This window comes from Triturus cristatus, chromosome 3_2 (genome assembly GCF_964204655.1).
Source record: "Triturus cristatus chromosome 3_2, aTriCri1.1, whole genome shotgun sequence".
In the NCBI taxonomy this organism is placed as follows: Eukaryota; Metazoa; Chordata; class Amphibia; order Caudata; family Salamandridae; genus Triturus; species Triturus cristatus.
Genome location: NC_140584.1, coordinates 1,210,820,850 through 1,210,842,715, shown reverse-complemented (window position 1 = coordinate 1,210,842,715; position 21,866 = coordinate 1,210,820,850).

The following is a 21,866-nucleotide window of genomic DNA, read 5'->3' as shown; positions in this document are numbered from 1 at the left end:
TTTCGCAATGTCAGCAGAAATACTTGGCAGAGATGCGCGTGCAGCAGCATGACGTGTGATAGACGTGCAACTAGAGGGTGAAAGGGACTTGACATTTAGCTCTACATGTGGAGACAAAAGTCTGGGGTTATGTCAACCTAATCCCAAATCATATCTAATATCCTATGTTTAAAGAACTGTGTTATCCACAAGGGAAGGGCTCTCGGACAGAATCTATTCTATACTGACTGTGTGTGCGTGTACAAGCGTCTAAGTGTCTATATGAGATGCAAGGGGCAGAAACTTTCCATGGTAACAGGGCTATGAATTACTTGCATGAGGACAGAGAGGCCGGGCCTTTTGCTTGGTAGCTGGAAGAATGTTTACTTAAACTACTAGACAGGAATGCATCGGCTGAGGAGCAAAGTAGATAATTCGAAGGTGAAATACAGCTCTTGGCAGAGAATAGGCTGATGTCAGGCTTCGTGAGCCGCGCAGAGAATGAGACAAAGTTCATGGTCACAGATGCAGGCTCAGACTGGAGCTTTCAGAGGCAGAAGGCAAGAGGAGTTTCGATGGCAGAATCAGGGCCTACTTGCCTGGACTGTAAAAATGGCATAAGTGAACCATATAAAGCCGGTGGCCTTTCATATTTAGGAATGGAATATCCGGCCTGTTCATGGCGGATCTGACAGAGGACATGTTGACGGTGGACGCACATGTGTTTGCGTCTTCGAAACTGGAACTGGAGGGAACATACATGTACTTGTAACATGCATATAGAACCGTTGGGGTCCAAGATAGGGGACATAACTGGTCAGGAGAATCCACATTTCCACATTTCTGAAAATCATGGAATTGAGCCAAGTGAAATTTCGAACTTTGTCCTGTGTCAAGAATAATGAACTACACTGACCAAGATGCTTAGAGGTAATGACTCCGAGACGTGAAGTCAGCATGCTCCCACCACCTTCCCACAATTTAAAAGGCTCCCTTGAGCCACCTTGAGCTGACGAGCTCGGGAGTGCCTGCATGCCCTGAGTGGAATTGTGCCTGAGAAAATTAAGCGGCAGCACGTCCAGCAACCTATGAACTTTTTCCCTACTGATGACGGAGAAATCCAGAAACACGTGTCTAGGGATACGCTATGAAAATCATGGAATTGAGCCAAGTGAAATTTCGAACTTTGTCCTGTGTCAAGAATAATGAACTACACTGACCAAGATGCTTAGAGGTAATGACGCCGAGACGTGAAGTCAGCGTGCTCCCACCACCTTCCCACAATTTAAAAGGCTCCCTTGAGCCGCCTTGAGCTGACGAGCTCGGGAGTGCCTGCATGCCCTGAGTGGAATTGTGCCTGAGAAAATTAAGCGGCAGCACGTCCAGCAGCCTACGAACTTTTTCCCTACTGATGACGGAGAAATCCAGAAACACGTGTCTAGGGATACGCTATGAAAATCATGGAATTGAGCCAAGTGAAATTTCGAACTTTGTCCTGTGTCAAGAATAATGAACTACACTGACCAAGATGCTTAGAGGTAATGACGCCGAGACGTGAAGTCAGCGTGCTCCCACCACCTTCCCACAATTTAAAAGGCTCCCTTGAGCCGCCTTGAGCTGACGAGCTCGGGAGTGCCTGCATGCCCTGAGTGGAATTGTGCCTGAGAAAATTAAGCGGCAGCACGTCCAGCAACCTACGAACTTTTTCCCTACTGATGACGGAGAAATCCAGAAACACGTGTCTAGGGATACGCTATGAAAATCATGGAATTGAGCCAAGTGAAATTTCGAACTTTGTCCTGTGTCAAGAATAATGAACTACACTGACCAAGATGCTTAGAGGTAATGACGCCGAGACGTGAAGTCAGCGTGCTCCCACCACCTTCCCACAATTTAAAAGGCTCCCTTGAGCCGCCTTGAGCTGACGAGCTCGGGAGTGCCTGCATGCCCTGAGTGGAATTGTGCCTGAGAAAATTAAGCGGCAGCACGTCCAGCAACCTACGAACTTTTTCCCTACTGATGACGGAGAAATCCAGAAACACGTGTCTAGGGATACGCTATGAAAATCATGGAATTGAGCCAAGTGAAATTTCGAACTTTGTCCTGTGTCAAGAATAATGAACTACACTGACCAAGATGCTTAGAGGTAATGACGCCGAGACGTGAAGTCAGCGTGCTCCCACCACCTTCCCACAATTTAAAAGGCTCCCTTGAGCCGCCTTGAGCTGACGAGCTCGGGAGTGCCTGCATGCCCTGAGTGGAATTGTGCCTGAGAAAATTAAGCGGCAGCACGTCCAGCAACCTACGAACTTTTTCCCTACTGATGACGGAGAAATCCAGAAACACGTGTCTAGGGATACGCTATGAAAATCATGGAATTGAGCCAAGTGAAATTTCGAACTTTGTCCTGTGTCAAGAATAATGAACTACACTGACCAAGATGCTTAGAGGTAATGACGCCGAGACGTGAAGTCAGCGTGCTCCCACCACCTTCCCACAATTTAAAAGGCTCCCTTGAGCCGCCTTGAGCTGACGAGCTCGGGAGTGCCTGCATGCCCTGAGTGGAATTGTGCCTGAGAAAATTAAGCGGCAGCACGTCCAGCAGCCTACGAACTTTTTCCCTACTGATGACGGAGAAATCCAGAAACACGTGTCTAGGGATACGCTATGAAAATCATGGAATTGAGCCAAGTGAAATTTCGAACTTTGTCCTGTGTCAAGAATAATGAACTACACTGACCAAGATGCTTAGAGGTAATGACGCCGAGACATGAAGTCAGCGTGCTCCCACCACCTTCCCACAATTTAAAAGGCTCCCTTGAGCCGCCTTGAGCTGACGAGCTCGGGAGTGCCTGCATGCCCTGAGTGGAATTGTGCCTGAGAAAATTAAGCGGCAGCACGTCCAGCAACCTACGAACTTTTTCCCTACTGATGACGGAGAAATCCAGAAACACGTGTCTAGGGATACGCTATGAAAATCATGGAATTGAGCCAAGTGAAATTTCGAACTTTGTCCTGTGTCAAGAATAATGAACTACACTGACCAAGATGCTTAGCGGTAATGACGCCGAGACGTGAAGTCAGCGTGCTCCCACCACCTTCCCACAATTTAAAAGGCTCCCTTGAGCCGCCTTGAGCTGACGAGCTCGGGAGTGCCTGCATGCCCTGAGTGGAATTGTGCCTGAGAAAATTAAGCGGCAGCACGTCCAGCAACCTACAAACTTTTTCCCTACTGATGACGGAGAAATCCAGAAACACGTGTCTAGGGATACGCTATGAAAATCATGGAATTGAGCCAAGTGAAATTTCGAACTTTGTCCTGTGTCAAGAATAATGAACTACACTGACCAAGATGCTTAGAGGTAATGACTCCGAGACGTGAAGTCAGCATGCTCCCACCACCTTCCCACAATTTAAAAGGCTCCCTTGAGCCGCCTTGAGCTGACGAGCTCGGGAGTGCCTGCATGCCCTGAGTGGAATTGTGCCTGAGAAAATTACGCGGCAGCACGTCCAGCAGCCTACGAACTTTTTCCCTACTGATGACGGAGAAATCCAGAAACACGTGTCTAGGGATACGCTATGAAAATCATGGAATTGAGCCAAGTGAAATTTCGAACTTTGTCCTGTGTCAAGAATAATGAACTACACTGACCAAGATGCTTAGAGGTAATGACGCCGAGACGTGAAGTCAGCGTGCTCCCACCACCTTCCCACAATTTAAAAGGCTCCCTTGAGCCGCCTTGAGCTGACGAGCTCGGGAGTGCCTGCATGCCCTGAGTGGAATTGTGCCTGAGAAAATTAAGCGGCAGCACGTCCAGCAACCTACGAACTTTTTCCCTACTGATGACGGAGAAATCCAGAAACACGTGTCTAGGGATACGCTATGAAAATCATGGAATTGAGCCAAGTGAAATTTCGAACTTTGTCCTGTGTCAAGAATAATGAACTACACTGACCAAGATGCTTAGAGGTAATGACGCCGAGACGTGAAGTCAGCGTGCTCCCACCACCTTCCCACAATTTAAAAGGCTCCCTTGAGCCGCCTTGAGCTGACGAGCTCGGGAGTGCCTGCATGCCCTGAGTGGAATTGTGCCTGAGAAAATTAAGCGGCAGCACGTCCAGCAACCTACGAACTTTTTCCCTTCTGATGACGGAGAAATCCAGAAACACGTGTCTAGGGATACGCTATGAAAATCATGGAATTGAGCCAAGTGAAATTTCGAACTTTGTCCTGTGTCAAGAATAATGAACTACACTGACCAAGATGCTTAGAGGTAATGACTCCGAGACGTGAAGTCAGCGTGCTCCCACCACCTTCCCACAATTTAAAAGGCTCCCTTGAGCCGCCTTGAGCTGACGAGCTCGGGAGTGCCTGCATGCCCTGAGTGGAATTGTGCCTGAGAAAATTAAGCGGCAGCACGTCCAGCAACCTATGAACTTTTTCCCTACTGATGACGGAGAAATCCAGAAACACGTGTCTAGGGATACGCTATGAAAATCATGGAATTGAGCCAAGTGAAATTTCGAACTTTGTCGTGTGTCAAGAATAATGAACTACAATGACCAAGATGCTTAGAGGTAATGACGCCGAGACGTGAAGTCAGCGTGCTCCCACCACCTTCCCACAATTTAAAAGGCTCCCTTGAGCCGCCTTGAGCTGACGAGCTCGGGAGTGCCTGCATGCCCTGAGTGGAATTGTGCCTGAGAAAATTAAGCGGCAGCACGTCCAGCAACCTACAAACCTTTTCCCTACTGATGACGGAGAAATCCAGAAACACGTGTCTAGGGATACGCTATGAAAATCATGGAATTGAGCCAAGTGAAATTTCGAACTTTGTCCTGTGTCAAGAATAATGAACTACAATGACCAAGATGCTTAGAGGTAATGACGCCGAGACGTGAAGTCAGCGTGCTCCCACCACCTTCCCACAATTTAAAAGGCTCCCTTGAGCCGCCTTGAGCTGACGAGCTCGGGAGTGCCTGCATGCCCTGAGTGGAATTGTGCCTGAGAAAATTAAGCGGCAGCACGTCCAGCAACCTACGAACTTTTTCCCTACTGATGACGGAGAAATCCAGAAACACGTGTCTAGGGATACGCTATGAAAATCATGGAATTGAGCCAAGTGAAATTTCGAACTTTGTCCTGTGTCAAGAATAATGAACTACACTGACCAAGATGCTTAGAGGTAATGACTCCGAGACGTGAAGTCAGCATGCTCCCACCACCTTCCCACAATTTAAAAGGCTCCCTTGAGCCGCCTTGAGCTGACGAGCTCAGGAGTGCCTGCATGCCCTGAGTGGAATTGTGCCTGAGAAAATTAAGCGGCAGCACGTCCAGCAACCTATGAACTTTTTCCCTACTGATGACGGAGAAATCCAGAAACACGTGTCTAGGGATACGCTATGAAAATCATGGAATTGAGCCAAGTGAAATTTCGAACTTTGTCCTGTGTCAAGAATAATGAACTACACTGACCAAGATGCTTAGAGGTAATGACGCCGAGACGTGAAGTCAGCGTGCTCCCACCACCTTCCCACAATTTAAAAGGCTCCCTTGAGCTGACGAGCTCGGGAGTGCCTGCATGCCCTGAGTGGAATTGTGCATGAGAAAATTAAGCGGCAGCACGTCCAGCAGCCTACGAACTTTTTCCCTACTGATGACGGAGAAATCCAGAAACACGTGTCTAGGGATACGCTATGAAAATCATGGAATTGAGCCAAGTGAAATTTCGAACTTTGTCCTGTGTCAAGAATAATGAACTACACTGACCAAGATGCTTAGAGGTAATGACGCCGAGACGTGAAGTCAGCGTGCTCCCACCACCTTCCCACAATTTAAAAGGCTCCCTTGAGCCGCCTTGAGCTGACGAGCTCGGGAGTGCCTGCATGCCCTGAGTGGAATTGTGCCTGAGAAAATTAAGCGGCAGCACGTCCAGCAACCTACGAACTTTTTCCCTACTGATGACGGAGAAATCCAGAAACACGTGTCTAGGGATACGCTATGAAAATCATGGAATTGAGCCAAGTGAAATTTCGAACTTTGTCCTGTGTCAAGAATAATGAACTACACTGACCAAGATGCTTAGAGGTAATGACGCCGAGACGTGAAGTCAGCGTGCTCCCACCACCTTCCCATGAGATCACCTACTTGGTAGACCTTGGAACCCCTAGGAGTCTCCACAGGGTACTTCATGTCAATAGACTAAAACCATATGTTGACAGGGCAGACATGGGCTTGCTCATGGCTACTGATGAAAGACAGGAGGAAGAGAGTGACCCACTCCCAGACCTGCTTTCTCAGAACCCTGATGATGGGTCAGTTGATGGTGTAGCCTTGGCAGGAAGCCTCACTGCCCAGCAGCACACTGACTGCAGAAAACTTCTCAGCCAGTTCAGACATATTTTTTTCTGACTCCAAGTCAGACCTCCTGGTGCACTCATGGAGTAGACACTGGGGACAGTCTGCCTGTGAAGAATAAGATCTACAGGCAACCTGACCATGTCAGGGACTGTATAAGGACAGAAGTCCAAAAGATGTTGGATTTGGGAGTTATTGAACCCTCAGTTAGCCCTTGAACTAGTCCAGTAGTCCTGGTACCTAACCCTCACACCACAGATGGCATGAGAGAGATGAGGTATTGTGTAGACTACAGGGGTCTCAATGCAGTCACTAGGACTGATGCCCATCCCATCCCCAGGGCAGATGAGCTAATAGATACTTTGGCCTCAGCCAAGTTTCTAAGCACATTTGACCTGACAGCTGGCTACTGGCAGATCAGACTAGCTGATGATGCAAAGCCAAAGACAGCATTTTCTACCCCTAGTGGGCGCTATCAATTTGTGGTAATGCCCTTTGGTTTGAAGAATGCACCTGCCACTTTCCAAAGGTTGGTGAATCAAGTCCTTACAGGCCTGGAAGACTATAGTGCGGCATATCTAGATGATATTGCTGTCTTTAGCTCCACCTGGGAGGATCACCTGGTCCACCTGAGGAATGTTTTGGAGGCCCTGCAAAAAGTAGGCCTAACTATCAAGGCTACTAAGTGCCAGATAGGGCAGAGTCAGGTTGTGTACCTGGGCCACCATTGCAGAGCAAAATCCAGACCATAATGGACTGGATTGCTCCAACTACCCAGACTCAGGTGAGAGCCTTCTTAGGCCTGACTGGGTACTATAGAAGATTTGTCAAGGGGTATGGATCCATAGTGACACCCTTGAATGACTTAACCTCTAAGAAAATGCCCAAAAATGTTCAGTGGACAGCTAGCTGTCAAAAGGCATTTGATGACCTGAAGCAGGCCATGTGCACTGCTCCCATTCTGCAAAGTCCTGACTACTCCAAAAAATTAATTGTCCAAACAGATGCATCTGAGTTGGGGGTAGGGGCTGTACTGTCACAGTTGAATGATGAAGGTCAGGATCAACCAGTAGCTTTCATAAGCAGAAGGTTGACCCCCAGAGAGAAACGTTGGTCAGCCCTTGAGAGTAGGGGTGGGCGGAATTGGCGGAAGGCACTTCCGCCAATTCTCGCGAGAATGCAAGCAATTTCCGCGATCACGCGATATTTCCGTGATCGCGGAAATTGGTGCTTCCGGCCTGCCGCTGCCGCCCGCTACAGTTTGTGTACGTACTTGCCAGCCACGGCGCCGACGTCCCTGGGGTCCCTCGAGTCAGCTGTCCATCGTAGTGGGGGAAAGGGCGGAAGACGTTGCCCACCGCTGGTGTGTGGGGCGGGGCTTCCATGCAGTTCACATGCCGTGGGCCAGAGACGCCGCGGGCCAGAGACCGATCAGAGCAGCTGGTGTCAGGAACTACACGGGGATTGCGCGACAGGTAAGGACCACAGCTAGTTTTTGACGGTAGATATGGGGAGAACAGCACACCTGCCCAGCCTCGACCTAGCTCCCGAATGTATTGTGCCGATGAATGCGTTACTGAATTTGAGCTTCAACTCGGGCACCTGCTTTATTTATATCTGTAAGTGCTTGGCCAGGCAACAATTTCCGTTCCCTCCCGGAAATTGCGACAATTCGGCATTTCCGCGTTCCGGTCGGAACGCGGAAATGTCGAATTGTCGCAATTTCCGGGAGCGGAACGGAAATTGTCGCCCACCCCTACTTGAGAGGGAGGCCTTTGCTGTGGTTTGGGTTCTGAAGAAGTTGAGGTCGTACTTATTTGGTACTCACTTCATTGTTCAGACAGACCATAAGCCCATCTTTTGGCTAAAACAGATGAAGGGTGAAAATCCCAAATTGCTCAGGTGGTCCATTTCCCTACAGGGGATGGACTATACAGTGGAACATAGACCTGGGAGTAACCATGCCTATGCAGATGGACTCTCCAGATATTTCCACTTAGAACATGAAGACTCAACTGGTCAAGGTTAGTTTAATGTCCCTGTGTTTTAGGGGGGGGGGGGGGATTGTGTAGGAGAGTAGGATCTGCTTCACATGTTTACCCCCACTTTTTGCTTGTGTTTCACTGTTTCTCTACTTTAGTCTGGCTGGGACCATGCTAATCAGGGCCCCAGCCTAGCTGCTTCCTCTCTAAAATGATTCCATGTACTTTAGGTACAGTTCACATTGGATCTGAGGTGCCCTTATAAGTCCCTAGTATATGGTATACTGTGTACCCAGGGCATAGGTACCCCAGAGGCCTACCAGGGGCTGAAGCATGTATTATGTCACCCCTGGAAAGCCCCTCAAAATGACACCACAGCTCTGTTACTGCAGCCTGGGTAAGGTGGTGCATGAACCCCTTACTGGGATATAGGTTCACCATATCTCACCCTATATACACACAAATAAACCTATAAGTCACTCATATGGCAGTCCTAATCAATCCTGAAGGCAGAGTGCTTGGTTCTTATGTGAGAGGGTGCCCCTGCATGAGCAGAGCCCCTCTGCAGCGTTCTGAGTCCCTTCTCTGATGCTGTTTGTAGTGCAGCCTGACCATATTCTCTTAAGTGCATTATAACCCAACGGTAAATGCTAACTTTGGACTGGCTGCACGGAAACATGTCGTGTTTTGTGTCAAACACCTTGGAAACATACCCCCACACTAGTAACTGGTATGGGAGCATGATCCCACCCGTCTAGAGGGAGAGACATGATAGTACTGGGTTACCCGGTAGAAACTTAATAGTGCCCTGGCATCACAAAATGGATGCTGCAGCCACAGACACGGGTCTGGCCTCCAGCTGCTGACCGAAACTCCGGCAGGGGAGGCCTGGACAATAGGTTTCCTGTCACAGGGAGGTGTAACCACATCCCAGACAGGCTTATGTGTATCGGGGCTGGGTGGGAGCACTCTCTGAGTGCTTTGAAGTCCTGCACTGGGGGCACATTTGGTGTCCATGTGCATAGTCCTGCTTAAGCCGATTCAGGGGCTTCCTCTGCAGCGTTTGGAGACCGTCTCTGATGCTGTTTTTAGTGCTGCCTGACCATATACTCTTAAGTGCATTATAACCAAACGGTACATGCTAACTTTGGACTGGCTGCACGGAAACATGTCATGTTTGGTGTCAAACACCTTGGAATCATACCCCCACACCAGTAACTGGTGTGGGAGTATAATCCCACCCTTTTAGAGGGAGAGACATGACAGCACTGGTATACCCGGAAGAAACTTAATAGAGCCCTGGCATCACAAAATCGATGCTGCAGCCACAGACACGGGTCTGGTCTCCTGCTGCTGACCTAAACTCCAGCAGGGGAGGCCTGGACAATAGGTTCGCTGTCACGAGGAGGTGTAACCACCTCCCAGACAGGCTTATGTGTATTGGGGCTGGGTGGGAGCACTCTCTGAGTGCTTTGAAGTCCTGCACTGGGGTCACATTTGGTGTCCCTGTGAATAGTCCTGCTCAAACCCGTTCAGGGGCTTCCAGCCCCTGCTCTGGTGCGAAACTGGACAAAGGAAATGGGTGTAGCCACCCCTCTTTCCAAACCCTCCCATAGGTGGGTCCCCAGAGTATGTCCAACCCCCTACCTTAGTATAAGTATGGAACCCTGTCCTTAGGACTTTAGATTACCCTAGAAGAAGCTCTGAAGCTGAATCCTGGACCTTCGACGCTCTGCTCAAGACCAGAGGACTGAAGAAATCTCCCTTGGGGTCAAGGAGTGACTCCCCTGCTTGGCAGGCACCAACGAAGCAATATGCGGGTCTGCATCATCGAAGCTCCCGCAGGACTCCGAAGTATTTGTAGCCCAGGAAGAGGATTTCCAGACATCTCAGAGGCCGACCCGAGTCGCCAGCAAAACTGAGACCCGCAGCCCTCTTGAGTAGCGTGGAACCGGAACTCCTGGTCACCATGCAGTTCTGCAAGTGCATTGACTTCTTGACATCTCTTGAAGTTGTGCTTGGGCTGACTTATAGCCCCCACCTCGAGCACTGAATCCACGGAAAGATTGTTGGCCTGGTCATTTCGAGTCACCCGTGGGCCGCCATTTTGTGTTTCATCTTGAGGTCCCTTCACGATCCCTGGTCCGTTGACTGGTGGGTCCCTGAGGGGGTAACTTTGTATTTCCTTGGGCTTCCCTGGTTGCTCCAGACATGCCCTGACTCCCAACCAAGTGGTGAGTCCCACAGACCTGGCTGGTCTGCACCGAAGCATCTTTCTCGTCTCTGCGTGGGTTGCTGTTGCCAAGACTTGTTGAGTCCAATTTGGGCACTGATGCTGCAGCACTCAACATCCTTCATGGGACAGCTCGAATTCAGCTCCTGGTTGTCCTCGACACCTCCTGGTCCTCGTGGCTGAAGAGTCAAGCTTCACCCCTTTCACCTGAAATCACCTGACATCGGTGGGAATCTGCTCATCGCCTTCTTGGTCACTGGCAAGAGACCCAGACTCTGTCCTGTCTGCTTTCAGGGTCTTCTCATCTTCGATCCAGGCTTGGATCTCTTCGGACACTTCGCATCTTCACGGCAGCAGCACTTCTTCGCCAGCTCCCATTGAAATCGACGATGATACCCGACACCAAAAGACAGCTATGCACCCAGCTTCCCTGGGTGAGGTAACACGAGTACTCCGGTGCTCCCGTGGGTGCTAGCCCTAGAACTTCCTAAGTCCAAGAGGGTTTGGTCCTGACTCATTTCTAAGTGTCCCTAATCTTTAAAAATCTAACCGCGACTTTCCCCATAGAAGCTAATAGGAGCTTGCGGCTGTGTTCACACACTGCACACGGCCCCCGTGGGTCCCCTGTGTCACTACCTTGGGTGGTTCCTTGGGGTCCCAGCGATTCTACAGGCTCTAGGCATTGTGTCTAGTTAAGTCGTGGTTCTTATACCACTATTTTAGTATCTGGTTTGGCTGGCCCCTAGGGCCTGACGTGTTTTTGTGCTATTTTACTGTGATTATTGAAGTGTAACTTATGTGTTTTGACCACTAGTCTCATAAAGAGACTAGGAGGGTGTGTTTAGTAATAAATACATATATTTTTTTTATATATATATATATATATGTATATATATACCTGGTGTGGATATCTTTCATTTGATCATTCAAGAGATTATAGACTGGTAAAACAAGCTGCTTTACATTCCTTCAAGACTTAGCCTGAAGGCTGCTCTCCATAGCTACCACTAGGATAGCTTTCAATAAAGGATGTCTTTAACCTATCATCAATAAGGTTTTTTTTGGACTGGTGCAAGGTGCCGACTACCACTTGTGGACAGCATATACCAGGCCAACTTCTCACAGGGTGTGATCTTGGAGAGGTTCTGTTTTCACTGGCAGGGTGTGATCTTGGAGGTGCTCTGTTTTCACTGGCAGGGTGTGATCTTGGAGGGGTTCTGTTTTCATTGACGGTGTGATCTTGGAGGGGTTCTGTTTTCACTGACAGGGTGTGATCTTGGAGGGGTTCTGTTTTCACCGGCAGGGTGTGATCTTGGAGGTGCTCTGTTTTCACTAGCAGGGTGTGATCTTGGAGGGGCTCTGTTTTCACTAGCAGGGTGTGATCTTGCCAACTTCTCACACTGACTACAGGACTTTAGATTTACCTGGACAAAACTCTGCTGCAGAATCCCAGAACTTCTACTATCTACACGACGTTGGATGACAGAAGAATCTCCCTTGGAGTAAAGGAGTTACTCCCCTGCAAGGCAGGCACCAAAGACGCATCTGTCCGGTTTGCATCGATGCTGTACCGGAAGGACACCAACGATTTTGCAACATAGGAGGTGGGTTTCCAAGCTTCCCCAAGGCCAATCCATGCTCACTGCAACTCTGAGATCCAAAGCCCTCGTGGGGACCGTGCAACCTGAACCCCTGGACACCGTGATCATTTGCAGCAGCATATGCTTCTTGGCGATCCCTGAGGCTGTGCTTTGGGCTACTTGTAGTCCGGACCCCGAGCAGTGATTCCAATGAAGATTGCTAGCCTACACTCCTGGAGTGATCCGTAGGCTGGTATCTAGTGATTCCTCTCGAGGTCCCTTTGCGATCCCTTGTCCATCGACTTGTGGGTCCCTGAGAAGGGTACTTTTACTTTCAACAGGTTTTCCTGGTTGTTCCAGATGTGCCCTAACTCTCCATCGCTTGGGGAGTCCACAGGACCTTGCTGGTCCACACCGAAGCCATTTTCTTCTCATCACATGGGTTGCAGTTGCCAAGGCTTGTTGGTCTCCAATCCGGAAACTGACCCCCCCAGCACTCGACATCCTTCGTGGGACAGCTTGTCTGCAGACTGTGGTTGTCATCGACGCCTCCTGGTTCCCATGGCAGTGGAGTCAAGCTTCACCTCTTCGCACCTGAAACACCTGACATCGGTGGGCATTCGTCTATCATGCCCCTGGTCACTGGCAAGTGACCCAGACTCTGTCCCGTCTGCTTTTAGGTCCTTCACATCTTCGATCAAGGCTTGGATCACACTGGACACTTCTCCTTTCCACAGCAGCAGCACTTTGCAGCACATCGCCATTGAAATCAACGACGATTCCCAACGCCATTTGACACCTATGCACCCGGCTTCCCTGGGTGAGGTAACACGAGTACTCCGGTGCTCCCGTGGGTGCTGGCCCTAGAACCCCCTAAGTCTAAAGGGGTTTGCCCAAAGTCCTCTTCTAAGTGTCCTTATTCTTTAAAATTCCAACCGCGACTTTCCTATTAAATTTTAAGGGGCTCGCGGCTGTGTTCTCACACTGCACACGTCTCCCGTGGGTCTCCTGTGTCACTGCTTTGGGTGGTTCCTTGGGGTCCCCGAGATTCTACGTGTTCTGGGCACTGTGTCTAGTCAAGTCGTGGTTCTTATACCACTATCTTAATATATGGTTTGGTCTCCCCCTGGGGCCTATTGTATATTGTGCTATTTACTGTCGTTTAATAACTGTTTTATCGTGTGCCTTGCTCTCTAACTTCATAAAAAGGTTAGTACAGAGTGTTTAGAAACAAATACATATATTTTATATTTATACCTTGTGTGGTTCTCCTTTCATTTAGTTATTCAGGAGGTTATAATCTGGTAAACCAAGCTGGTTTACACTCCTTCAAGACTTAGCCTGAAGGCTGCTCTCCATAGCTACCACTAGGATAGCTTTCAATAAAGGTAGTCTTAAACCTATTCATCAGTAAGGGTTGTTTGGACTGGTACATGGTGCCCACTATAACTAGTGGACAGCATATACCAGGCCAACGTCTCACAGCCAGACTCCGGTCTGGAGGATGGAGTGGGGTGGGTGGTGGTACTGGGACCATGGGTTGGTTAGCCAGACTCCGGTCTGGAGGATGGAGTGGGGTGGGGTGGGTGGTGGTACTGGGACCATGGGTTGGTTAGCTAGACTCTGATCTGGAGGATGGAGTGGGGTTGGAGGCTGGTGGAACTGGGAGCATGGTTTGGTTAGCTGGACCCTTGGCTGGAGGCTAGGGCTGGGGCAGGTGGGTGGTGGTACTGGGGCAATGGGTTGGTTAGCTTTACACTGGACTGGAGCCTAGGGCTGGGGCAGGTGGGTGGTGGTACTGGGACCATGGGTTGGTTAGACAGACCCTGGGCTGGAGGATGGAATAGGGTGTTTGGGTGGTGGTATTTGGCCATGGGTGGGTTAGCTTGACCATTGGCTGGGGCAGGTGGGTGATGGTACTGGGGCCATGGGTTGGTTAGCTTGACACTGGGCTGGAGCCTAGGGCAAGGGCGGGTGGGTGGTGGTACTGGGTCCATTGGTTGGTTAGCCAGACTCTGGGCTGGAGGATGGACTGTGGTACTGGAACCATGGTTTGGTTAGCTTGAACCTTGGCTGGAGGCTAGGGCGGGTTGGTGGTGTTATTGGGACCTTGGGTTAGTTACCTTGACCCTTGACAGGAGGGCAGGTCTAGGGCAGGTGGGTCGTGGTAATGGGACCATGGGTTGGTTAGCCAGACCCTGGGCTGGAGGATGGAGTACGGTATGTGGGTGGTGGTATTTGGACCATGTGGAGTTAGCTTGACCCTTGACTGGAGGCTAGGGCTGGGGCTGGTTGGTGGTACCTGTTCAGTTGGTGATGGATAGTTTATTGCTGTAGACTGGTGAAGTACTGTGTGATGGGACAAGACCCGTAGCAGTTCTCTCTTATGTGAGTGTAAGATGGCCAAGCATTATAGGGGAATTATTAAGCACCCGGTTGGAACTACAATCGGCTGCACGACCTCTGAGTGCTTCAGTATTAGTAATAATCAGCGACACCTCTTTGCCCTAGCGGAGACGCGTCACCCCCCTTCCCAGCCTAAAAACGTGGAAAACAAAATAATGATAAAAAGTGTTTATTATCGTTTTATTTTTCCTTCCCGGGTTGAGTCTTTTGGGTGGGGCCATCGGGGTAATAGTGACGGAGGGGGAGCGGTGGGCACTGTTGTCAGTGTGCATGTCGGTTTCGCCGGCCGTCTTAAGGCAACCAAACCAACATGCGCACTGAGCTGTCTTACTGGGTTGGGGACAGCTGGCACAGGTTCCCAGTCTCCCTGGGAGCTCAAATCAAGCTCGCTCAGGGCAATCCTGTCGCTGCTGTCATGCTGCTAGCAGCATCAGAGCAGCGTCTGAATTGGCCGCACTGGAGTCTGGTAGCCTCCCCTGGAGAGGACAAGAAGAGTTCAATGCGGCAGGTGGCAGGTAAGTTCTTTTTTATGTGTTTTTTTGTATTTTCTTCCGTCATCCCCCCCGAACCCTTCCCCGCCTGCCACTCTTCCCTGACACCAGTCGCTCCTGGTAATAATGAGGGCTAGCAAGGTTATATATGAGTTGACATTACTATATACTACCCATGCTAGACATAGTGCAGCCTTCACAACTCACCTGGATATAGAGAGTAGGGAAAGTACCGTGCCTCGTACTTTGAAAGCAGTGCCCCCTGCGGATTAAGGTGGTATTGTGATCTGTGGTATACGTCTGGAGCACAGTGTTCTATTGTGTTTTTGTTGTTCAAATGTAACGAGTAGGTATAGTGGCCCTTTTCCTTGTGAGGGTCTGTGGGTAACGCAGAGTCCCTTGGTCATTGTCCTTCAAGCTACAGAAAGCCAGTGGAGCTATTCCAGAACAGGAGATATTAGGGTGAAGGTGGAGAAGGAGTCTCATAGCAGCGTTTGAAGTCACTTGTATTTTGCGTATGATAAACCTGGGTGCCCCAAGGTATGAGATGTTGAAATAGTCAATCTTTAGATGACAAGTGTTAGGATAGTTTGAAGCTTTTGTTGGTATCCAAGGTATGGGACGATGTGAGACACTGTTTTCATGGTGTAGAAGACCCTCTTCTAAACCTTGTTGACATATGGTATCAAGGATAGGTCTGAATCCATAGTTTCTCCTCAGTGGCTGAGCTTGGGGGGTGGGCAGTCCGCCCTGGGCGGCATGAGTTTTGGGGGCGGCAGCCGCCCCTCGCTCTTAACTGCCGTCTCGGGGCAGCAATAGCAACACCCCCACTCCTCAATGCATTTGCCGCAGGGCTGCAAACAGAGCAAAGTCAGCGACCGCCACGGGTGGCCAGAGGGCTGGCTACGCCACTGTTTCCCCTAGGCTTCTGACTTCTTTTGATGTTGTTGGATGGGCCTCGAGTTCCTTGGGCCATATGGTGATAGGCTGGTGTTTTTTACCTTTGTCCACTGGCCAAAGTCTCTGTCTTTGTGATGTTGAGCTCAAGGTGGCTACTCTTCATCCGTGCGTTTATGGCACAAAGGCAGTCAACAAGTTTAAAAAAGAATAATAATTTATTTCATTTTTACAATCCCACCCCCAACAGCTGGTGGCATTTCATAAATACATATTGAGATTCAATCAAAATTACACAAATTCATAACAGTATAAATATACATCTCAGATAATTTCATGACTGTAACAACAGGGAGCCAACCGATTCCCTACCTCCTAAAGTGTCGAGTGCAAAATAATCCCCATATTAATAGCTGCCTGTCAAAATCATTGGCCCTCAAGCCTACCGAGGTCTCTCACCCACTCAGATCCAGGAGTCGAGATTCTCAAACCTTTCCGCCGAGTACGACCCCCTTTCCGCATATATATGGCTTTTTCCAAGTTGTAAACCGTTAAAAACCTGGCCAACCGGAGGAGCCTAGCGCTTGACCAAGATGGCCGCGTGAGCTTAGGGCTCCCGAGACCCTCGCGCCCTCCGTCGACTATCCTGTCTCTAATCCTGTCTGCATGCATGGCATCGTGTAGATGATTGGTCAGGGAGCCGATTGATGCTACCCGCGGTTGGATCGTCCACCGGGAACCGGACTTACACCTGGCGGAAGACTGCGGCCTATCTCCCGGGGAAGCCAGGGGCTAGAGTTGGCTGGATGCCCGACTCCTAGTTGAACAACAACGGCCGGCGAGGTGTGAACTGCCGGACGGAGGTCCCCGCACTTTCACTTTCGATTTCGCTCCCTTTGTCAGCCCTGCTACTGGAGAGCTCTGGATGGCTTTATTACCCCGGGGACGCTCTGTAGGCTATTCTGGCGGTCCACGGTAGAACTGATCACTCCTCATTCCTCTCCTTGAGAGGGACCCGTCTTAACTGAACCGACCTGCTTGGAGTCAACCATGTCGGGCAAAGCAGAAGGGGATCGGCAGAAGCCTAAGTCTACCAGGCGGGGAACCTACACCCAAGTCAACAGCATGGACCGATATGCTCTGCAAAAGGGATCACCGAGTGGATCGAGCCAGGTGCCGGATGCCCAGAAGGAGGACTCGCCTGTGGCCCCGGAGCTCTCCCTGCAGGATGTCATGGGCGCGCTCGAGGGGATGCAGACTTCGATTGGGAGGCAGTTTGAGGCCCTGGCGCATAAGGTGGATGCCATTTTGGTGGATGTCAACCTGATCCGTGCGGACTTGGGCAAAACGAATGAACGGGTTAAGAACTTGGACCTCAAGACCACGGGCCTCACTGATGATGTTACGGAACTGCAGACCGAGGTTCGTAAGCTGAGGTCCGAGAGTGATCTCGTCGCCTGCCGGCTGGAGGACTTTGAGAGCCGGGCCAGGCGCAACAATGTGCGCGTTATCGGGGTCCCGGAGTCCTCGGATGAGGCTTCGGTTGACCTGCTTGTTGAAGACCTGGTCCTCAACCATCTGAAGCCCAAGGGCCTTGGGAAGTTCTTTGCGGTGGAAAGGGCCCATAGAGTGCCGGGCGGGAGGCCTAAGGCGGGTGCCCCGCCGAGGCCGATCGTGGCCCGGCTCTTTCACTTTCGAGATCGGGACGCTATTCTGCAAGCATCGAGGGTGACGGGCCCGGTCCCCTTCCAGAACGCGTCGGTGAATTTCTATCCGGACTTCACCCAGCAGGTGCAGAGGCAGAGACAGGGCTTTCTGGGGGTGAAGCGGCGGCTCCGGGAAAGAGACCTGAAGTATGCCATGCTCTTCCCTGCCAGACTGCGGGTGGTGCACGACGATCGGACATTCTTTTTTGACTCTCCTGTTATGGCCGACGAATGGCTGGACGCTTTGCCCCGGCGACGGACGGGGGACGACACAGCCGAGGATGGAGACAGTGGCCGGGATGGGCAGGGCTGACATCTCGGGGCCGGTCTGACTTGATTTGACTATACTTGAAGACTTGCATAGAGTGCAGTAACTGTGGAGGGTTGCGGGAGGACGAGGGTTGCTCTTTTCCTCCCTTAGGGTACTTTTTGTAGACTTTTTGTTTTTGTAGGGCGACAGGCACACTGCAAGTTGGGGGGGCTTTGTAAGCTGCAGCAGGGGTGCAGGGTGGGGGGAGTTTTAGGGATTTTGGGGTTGTTGTTGGGGGGTTTATTTCTGCAAGGCATGATGCTTATATCCAGGGCTGTTCCATGGTGGCTCCTCGGGTGTGGGGTGGGCCTCTTTTCGTTTGAGGATGGGGGGTAGGGGCTTAAGTGTTATAAGCTGGAATGTTAATGGGTTGGGGGATCGCATTAAGCGGGGGATTGTTTTGCAATTTTTGAAACGATCAATGCCGGATGTTGCCCTGCTGCAGGAGACGCATCTTATAGGAAATACGTGCTATGCCCTGAATAGGAAGGGGTATAAATTCGTTGCACATTCAGGATTCTCATCTGGGTCCAGGGGTGTGGGCATCCTAGTTAGAGCTTCGTTGCCATTTGAGGTGGACTCCACCATTGTTGATGATAGGGGGAGGTTTGTGGCGGTGGCGGGGCGGTGGGAAGGACGGACTGTGGTTTTAGTTTCGGTTTATGTCCCGCCTGCCCTGCAGGCCTCCACTTTTGCAGATCTGGGTAGGGCCCTGCTGGATCTCCCGGGGGGAATGCTTGTGGTGGGAGGGGATTTCAACGCTGTTTGCTCCGGCCTGCTGGATAGACACCCGCCCAGAGACACAGGGGGGGCTCAGAAATGGCTTCCAGACTTCCTAGACACGCTTGGTCTGATAGACTGCTGGCGGCTCCGGCACCCCACACAGAGCCAGTACACGTTCCACTCCGGGGCACATGGTAGCCTCTCCAGGATTGATTACTTGCTCACTCTGGCCGTGCATGCCTCGTTGGTATCCGAGGCGAGGCACATGGCGCGCGGTATATCTGACCACTCGCCAGTGTGGATCCGGCTGGATCTAGGTCGGGAGGGAGGAGGAAGGGTGGCCCTTATCAACCCTTGGTATTTCCGAGACCCCAAGATGCGCAGCGCCCTGGTAAAGAAGGTAGAACATTTTTTCAAGGACAATCAGGGAACTGTTGACTCGGCAGTGTCGCTGTGGGAAGCTTTTAAGACCGTGCTGCGGGGGGAGGCCCTCTCCCTAGTAGTGGCTGCAAAGAGGCGTAGAGATGGTGAGATTCTGCAGGTGGAGGAGGAGATCACGGCTCTGGAGGGAGCGATGGAGGAGGAGGTTACAGAGTCCTCACTGCATGAGCTTTGTTTGAAGCAAACTGAGTATAAAGACCTGGTGACGAACGCCGCTAAGACCCTCAGTAGGGAACAGCAGGGCCGACTGTATGATGTTGGTGATAAGGCAGGGAAACTCCTGGCGTGGCTGGATAAAAAAGAACGGGTCAATAGAGTGGTGCCAGAGTTGATGGGAGAGAGGGGAGAGGCGATTGTGGAACCTGAGGGGATTGTAAAGAGCTTCTCGGACTATTTCTGTAAGGTTTATGCCTCTGCGTCGGATAGGCCAATCGAGGACTCGTGTGACCTCCTCCGTGATGTCGAGTTGCCCTGCCTCTCTGCTATAGATAGGGACGATCTGGATGGTGACATAACGGTCGACGAGGTGGCGGGGGCTATCCGCGCGTTAAACTCGGGTAAGGCTTCGGGACCGAACGGCTTGCCGATCGACCTGTACAAGCTGTTCCCGGATAGGGTCGCCCCTCACCTGCGCGCCATGTTTTTGGAGGCGCGGGGGGGTGGGGCCCTCCCGTTGGATCAGCGACTGGCGTCGATTGTGGTCATACACAAAGAGGGTAAACCCCGCGATAAGTGCGCCTCATATCGGCCTATTTCACTTCTTAACGCGGAGCCGAAAATTCTGGCTAAACTCCTGGCGACCCGTTTGATTAGGGTACTTGGCGACTTAGTCCACCCGGATCAATCCGGCTTCATCCCGCACCGAAACACAGCGCTGAATCTTAGGCGTCTTCATGGCGTAATCGCCAGGGCGGGCACGTTGCGTGAACCGGCTATTGTGGCGTCTCTTGATGCCACGATGGCCTTTGACACGGTGGAGTGGGCATACTTGTGGGCCGTGCTGGCCAAGTTCGGTTTTGGCAGCGGTTTTGTGAGCTGGGTGAGGTTGCTGTACGAGGGGCCGCTAGCTAGTGTTGTGGTGAATGGTCGGGCGTCGACTCCGTTTCAGCTTGGAAGGGGTACTCGACAGGGTTGCCCCCTGTCGCCTCTGTTGTTCGCCCTCGCCCTTGAGCCGCTGGCTGCGTGGATACATTGGCACCCGGATATACGGGGCCTTCGGTGGTCGCCTGAACACGAGGACCGTATTTCGCTCTATGCCGATGATATCCTGTTGTATCTTGCCTCACCCAAGAAGTCACTTATAGTGGTCTGGGACGTACTCACATCTTTTGGTAGGAACTCGGGTCTCGTCATCAATTGGAGCAAATCGTACTTGTATGTTCTTAGTGGCGAGGTTCCACCGATCCCTAGAACATGTTCGATACAGATCGCCCAGCAGGGCTTCGTGTACTTGGGGATCTTTATCTCCATGGACTCGGCTGTGCGCTATGAGAAGAATCTGCTCCCCCCCCTGGCACGCCTGAGGCGCGATGTTGAAGGTTGGCGGAGGCTGCCGCTCTCCCTCGTTGGGCGTGCGGCCCTGTTCAAAATGATGTCTCTCCCCCGCTTTCTCTACGCCTTACAGAATACCTTGGATTGGGTGCCGGCCAAATACTTTCGGGAGGTCGAAGGCCTCCAACGGACGTTGCTGTGGGATGGGCGGCCGCGAATTGCTATTGCAATGCTGACGCTTCCATGGTACGACGGGGGCATTGCGCTCCCAGATATCCGTCGGTACTATTGGGCCACACAGCTGAGCGCGATCAATCATGGGCTTTATGGCCCTGCTCTCAGCCCTGGGTATGCCATGGACAGGTGGTTGCTGCGTGGTGGTAACTATTACAGGGCGTTGTACTCGCGATCCCTAGACTCGTCCCTCACGGGGCCCACCGCTGTGGCAGTGCGGGTGTGGAAGATGGCAACTGACTCGCTGGGCTGGAAGGATAAGCTCACCCTCGCTACCCCGTTGTTTGAATCGGAGAGATTGGGAAGGCTTTGGCATTCAAAAGGTTTTGATAAGTGGGACCTGATTGGGATCTCCAGGGTGGGTGATGTGCTGCATAAGGGGAGGGTGAAGTCCTTTGAGGAGTTGCAGACTGAGTATGAGCTGGGGCCCTCTGAGTATTTCAGATACATTCAGATGCGCCACGCCCTCCGATCAGTCCTCGTGGAGGGTGAGAAGGTGCCTGAGTCCTCTCCCTTGGAGGACCGGGTCCTTGATGGCCACATGCCCGAAAGCACGATCTCGCTCATATATAAGAAACTTATAAACGTCCGGGCGGACATGCTTCTGGGGCTGAGGGACCAGTGGACTAGTGATGGCCTCGAGTTAGATGATGAGGATTGGCAGTCAGCTGTTTCTTCCCCTAAGGAGGTCGCGATCCCGTCGCGCCTGAGGCTGGTGCAGCTTAAAATACTGCACCGAGTGTATGTGACGGGGCCAAGGCTGGTCCACATGGGGTTCTCGGAGGACGGCCTGTGCAGGAGGGGGTGTGGTATGGTGGGTACTTTCCTGCACATCATTTGGGAGTGCGGTGTCATTGTGGAATTCTGGAGGGGAGTCCATGCAGTAATGGGGGAGGTGACAGGCATTGCTCTGCAACCGGAGGCGCGGTGCTGTCTCCTGAATATCTGGGGGCCCACTGACCTCGATGAAGCGCGGACCCAATGGGTGACACTGGGTAACATGGTCGCTAAGAGGGATATCGCGCGATTGTGGGG